The following is a 6,000-nucleotide window of genomic DNA, read 5'->3' on the forward strand; positions in this document are numbered from 1 at the left end:
GGATAACTAATTACCTGACCAGAGGTATTACTGCTACAAGTTTGCAGGTAAGCTATGCTGCCAGGGTCATTGCCTGCGCACAAGTCTTTCTCTGCACTCATTACTACAGTAATGAAGTTATGCTTTCCTTTTTTTTTCTCTTCTCCTCTATCTCATGTCCTGCTTGTCTGGAGCTGCAGTTTGCTGGGTTGTTCTGTGAAGTGTCTCTGCTTCTAATAGCTTTTAGTACGCAAGCTTTTGCTGTCATACATGATTTAAGTCATTATAATATATTATATTATCCACATTTGGGGCACAATTAACTATCTCTCTTTTCTTCCTTGCTCAAATAAAGTAATAAAAGTGGTCCTTAACAAATGGTGCACTTTGTATATTTGATGTGAAATGTAAAACACTTTGTTATGCCAGAACACTTTGCTATAGCAAAGTATTTTACTTATTTATGACTGTGGAAGGCGGATGTCTAGGTCACATTGTAAAAAGGTGGATCATTGACAACAAGGCTCATCAAAGACAGCTACATAATTTACAGACAATGACAGGCCTATGACATCATTTACACAGCAGTAACAGTTATTAGACTAAATGTTCATGGCAACACAGATTGCCTATTAACAGAAGAATGGTGTGCTTTATTGTTATGTTGCAGCATGTGTGAGCATTTGTGAGTTTGTTGGCTCAGGGCCAGGGAACCTGTTATTTGGGCTGCCGCTCTTTTTCTCCCTCTCTCTCTCTCTCTCTCTTTCTCTCTCTTCCTCAACCGCCAGGCATTTGAGAACTGGGGTACTTTTACACATAGTTAAACCCTGAACAGTCCAAAACTCAGCCTGCAGGCGCGCAGGCTCACACCGCTGGATCAGGATAACAGGACTGCCATCTGCTGGTCATGCAGGGGATTGTATGTTATGCAGAAAGCAGAGAGGAGGGAGTGGGAGAAGGGGGGTGGGGGGGTCACACTTAACAAAATTTAAAGTCATCATTGTTGACATCTGAGGAGATTGGTGTCAGGCACTGAAACCTTCCTGTCAATCAGTCAAACACTTTGTTCGTCAGATCAGATGCCAGTATAATTTGAATATCACAAGGCTCAAAGTAACTTAAGTTTTCTCCACTTACAGAACTGACTGAGAGAAATCACCTGTATTTATATCTCTGTCTATCTGCTGTCTGTCGTTCAACATTTTTTAAATCTGTCTTCAAATGCTGGTATGTTTGGTATTGTGAGCACATCTGGGTTGTGAAATACAGTCAACGGATCTGATCTGAAAGACCAATCATGCCTGTCCTTTTTTTCATCATTACTCCAAAGAAAGGTTTCTCCACCATTATAAAACAAGACAGCAGTGCACCAAGAGGTACAAAAGCCTTGAGGCAGAGGCTAGATGTTCCTCTCAGCTGAATATGCAACACTCCTCCGGCATTGTTAAAAACCACTGGAGCAAGAATGAGTCTTTGCCCTCTTCACTACCAACAAAAACAGCATCTTTGCCTCTTTGCTTTTCCTCAATCGAGACTAACCAAAGGAAGGGCGGTGACTGAGAGGAGGGAGAGAGCAATGGGTAGAAAGAATTGGGTAGAGATGAGGGAGGTGGGTGGGGCGCAGCTCTAGGACCCTCATTTACCCTGTCAGGCCTCCTAGCAGGGGATAGTGTTCAGGATCTATTGATCACAACTCAGTGGAGCAGTAATCCTACAGACTTGATTGATTCCGACTGTTGCCTAGGCCTCACTGCACTGCCCAATCCTCCCTCTATACTTTCTCTGCCTCTGTACTTCTCCTCCCAATCCCTCGTTCCCTCCCCTCCATCTCTCATAAAGCATTGATATGCATGACAGCCAAGGGGCCCCATGAAGGAGGGATGCAGGGAGGATTGGAGGGACGGGAGTTGGGGCATTAAGTGTGTGTACACTGCAACAGGAAATAGCTGGCGAGGTGACGGGTGCCTTGACACAAGACGGGCCCCTAGGGTGTCTACGAGCTGCTTGCCCCCTGCGCGCGTTGTGTCTCACCAAAAATGATGAGTCAACAACTTTACACTTTCCCTGTGCTGGCTGATAAGTGCGGCAGAAAAGTTTTTGTCATCTCAAGCAGGGTAAGGAGGGACTGAATACTGTTTTTCCTGGAAACCTCTCTCTCTTCTGTATGCTTGTTTACAGTGAGAAATGTGTTTATAGAGGTAAGTTTTCATACGTCATACTTTCATGCCGTCGAAGCAGCAGCTTATCATCACCAGTGATGAATGAAACACAGCATGCAGTGATGCAAAATGTACTGTATGCTATAAGTTCACAAAAAAGGTGGGTTTGTGAGGTATTTTTAAAATTATGTTTTATATTTTGCATGGGCTATATTTTATATGACATTTTGGTGCATAATGTCATTCTGTAATTTAAACATTACTTACATTTCTGAGTTGTTAAGTTGATGGAAATTCCCTTAATGCTGTTGATAGAATACATCTCACCTCATATTATAATACTTGCAACGTGTGTCATATCAAGATTACTGTACATCTACACAGTACACAATATACAGCCCTGTGAACCTATTGACTTGTTTATATAAATAAATAAAATATATTATATATATAATTATATATATAATATAATATAATAATATCATATATATATAATTAATATAATAATTTTTACATATACAATACTACAACATGAGCATAAATCAAGTAGAGAAAATGATATGTATGTTGTAAGTGATTTCCATAAAGCACAAAAAGCTGTGTTTGCATTCTGTGTCAGTAGGGACTAATGTATAGCTGACTTCTGGGAAACCCACCCAGACAGATCAAAAGAATTTTTTTTAAAAAAAGAAGAAAAAGCTGCAAAATTGCAATGGCTTTTAATAAAAATGTTTAAACTTATTTATGTGCATAGTATTTGATAATGAGGAATTAATGCTATAGCATATAACATCTTGGTTTGCAGGTTTGGTAATTATTTGTAACATCCATTGAACATATTGAAGAGTAGGCCATGAAAAAGTTGATGAATGGGATGATCAACTGCAGTCTGCCCTAAGCACATTATGCATGGGGACAAATCTGCCCACATGAATTTTATTCTGTCTGCACCTTGATTACAATGCATTTGTATTTGTCTGGGTTTGTGTGATGGTGGCCACAAGCCTGCCGTCACACATCCCACAAGTGTTTCGGGCCTCTCTGAAGGTTTCTGGGACCACTTTTCAGAGATCCTGACAGCTGCAGAGGGATCTGGCTCAATCCTGCTATTCTCTCTGGCAGTGGCCTGTGCCAGGATTGAGGCTGGCTCGACTGAGCTCTGCCACACACGACAGAGGGGGCACCAGCAATGGGAACTCATCCTCACACCCCAAACATACACAGAAACAGACAAACATGGGCACAGAAACAGGACACACACACACACAAACACACATACACACAGAATAGAAAGCAGACTGTCAAGATTTAAATTTCATATAGGCAGACAAGGCTGTTAAGATTTCACTGTCAACATTTCTGGGTGAATACAGAATCGACTAAAAAATGGAAAAAAAAAACATCTTTTTGCATTAGCACCAAAAGACAAAAGTGAACAGACTGAACAAATCCATTTGACAACAAAAGAGTAATCAATGCCATACAGCACTGGGCGGGTGAAAAGAACTGTTTGTATGTTGGAAGGCAAAAAGTGTCTATAGCTGTTCCAAACAGCGAAGGTGGAGTCAAAAGACAACCTTCATAGAGAGGGGAGAGACGCAATATCATTTAAATATGGAGATAACAGCTCACATTTTCAGGCCGTCTCTCCTGGGAGACACATTGTTGTGCTTAGCTGTACACATGAAAAGTACCAGGAATAGTTGTTTAACAAATTCAAAAAGAGAGCTATGAGAGAAGTTCAAACCCTGCATGGCTGGTAAATCACAACATAAGGGGATTCAACATCGGAAAGGTGTGGAGGGAGGGGGTCTAGGAAGCTGTTCAACCATCTGACAAGCATTTCTGATGGAGTATACTTGCACCTTAACATTGAGACAATACATGTTGACCTTGTCATAAGATGTTCCACAAGTGTGATTGAACCTGTGTTAGGCTAATGTTCAGTGTAATTAAAATGTACTGTCTGAATAGTAGTGATGCTTGTGAAAGCAGCTTTCAAGAGCTAAAATAAAACTTAAAAAGGTTTAATCATTCCAAAGCCATAATTCATATGGTTTAGTTGATGGCCCCATATGCTATGATGTTATGAGACATGGTTTCTGGATGTAATGACATTCAATTAAAAAGCCATATGCAATGACATTCTTTAATCATTAAGGTCTTTTTGACATTTGAGCACCATTTTCCCTACCTTCTAATCATTTTCATTCAATTCTTACCACACTCACTTTCTCCTTTTTTTACTCAATGAGTCAGCTGGTTGACATCACAGAGGTTAAATACCTGGCACTCCTCACCAGTCAGTTGGAACTGAAGAAGCCCCTTGGATGAGAGGCGAAACGTCTTCAAAAATCTTCAACCAAGTCCATTTGCACTTGATTCAACCCCCCTTGGTTAACCATGACCTGGATAACTGAGAATCTTCACAGACATCACAGACCCTGTGATGCTTAAGTTTAAAGATGATGGTGTAAAAATGTACCCTTGTCTACCATACAGGGATACATCTTCATCTAAAGAAATGGATACTGCCAAGTTTCCATCTACCTGTGTATCCCTACATAAGTTGGTTTCAGCTCTTACTTTGCAGCTGACAGACAGCTCTGTCCACAGACTCGTGCTCAAGTTGGTTTTGGGACCTGGTAATATTGACAGCAAGGTTGAGTTACTAAACCCTCAAAATCTGTCTTGTTTTCTTCCTGCTTCTTCCTGCCCATATACATTTCCCCGTATGGTTTCCTCTGGGCAGCTCTCTTTCTTCCTCAATCCCACTGTTTTTACTCTCCTTAGAATCATTCAGTTTTGTTCTCCCCCTCTTCCAGCCCTCTCAGAGATTCTGGTATTAGGGGAATTCCTGAGGGGGATTTTCCCTGCCTTAGACTGTCAGTATGGCCCTTAAAACTGTCTACTGCCAAAGACACTTAGAATAGAGTACACAGGCTAACACATGTTACACAGTATAAGAACTATACAGTAAATACACTGGTTCAAACAGCCTTGTTTCTTTTGATCTGACTATACATTCTTGAACCAGTAGATTTTTATTTTCATCTTTAGGCTCCATCTATCAGCCTGAGACATATGTTTATGTCTTTACTTGTTGCCCCCACTCTTCCAAGTAAAAACACTCCCAGAATGAAAATTACATGTAAGTAAATGTCTATTTTGCTGCTCACTATGGTCAATTGACATAGGATAATGAGCTTTTACTGATTTGTTATTCTAAACATATCATATTTGGTAGGCACTCCACTGCATCAGGAGAGATTTATCTTTCAGTTCTGGCAGAAAAACAATGGTCTGTTAAGTTTAAACTGCAAAACTGGATAAATTGAATGACAATAACAGCCAGCACAGCAGCGCAGGTGAAGAAAATAAATAGAATTTAGAATTATATTAATAAAGAAATTACTCTTTTATGTTAAAACCTCTATCAGAGAATCAAATTTTTTGTCATTCAGTCTGTCGGAATGAATTATAATAACTTTGGTGATCTCCTGACTTTTCATTTAGCGCTATTATCAGGTCAAAATCTTAATTTGTCCAATAATTTGGTACATGACAAAATACCTGAAAAACTGATGATAGTCCCATCAGCCTCTATTATGTGAATTAGCATATGTTAACATGACATTGTGCCTCAGCATGTTAGCATGCTGATGTTTGCATTTAGCCCAAAGCACCACTGTGCCTAAGTGCAGCCTCACAGAGCAGCTAATGTGGCTGTGTAGTCTTGTTATCGTATAAATCTAGCTAACTTCTCTCTGAGAAAAACAGTCATGGAAACATCGAAGAAGTATTACTGTCACACAGCACACAATCCAAGAATAAAAACACCCGTCTGAGGTTATTAACCTAT

Source organism: Thunnus thynnus, chromosome 16, assembly GCF_963924715.1.
Source record: "Thunnus thynnus chromosome 16, fThuThy2.1, whole genome shotgun sequence".
Lineage (NCBI taxonomy): Eukaryota > Metazoa > Chordata > Actinopteri > Scombriformes > Scombridae > Thunnus > Thunnus thynnus.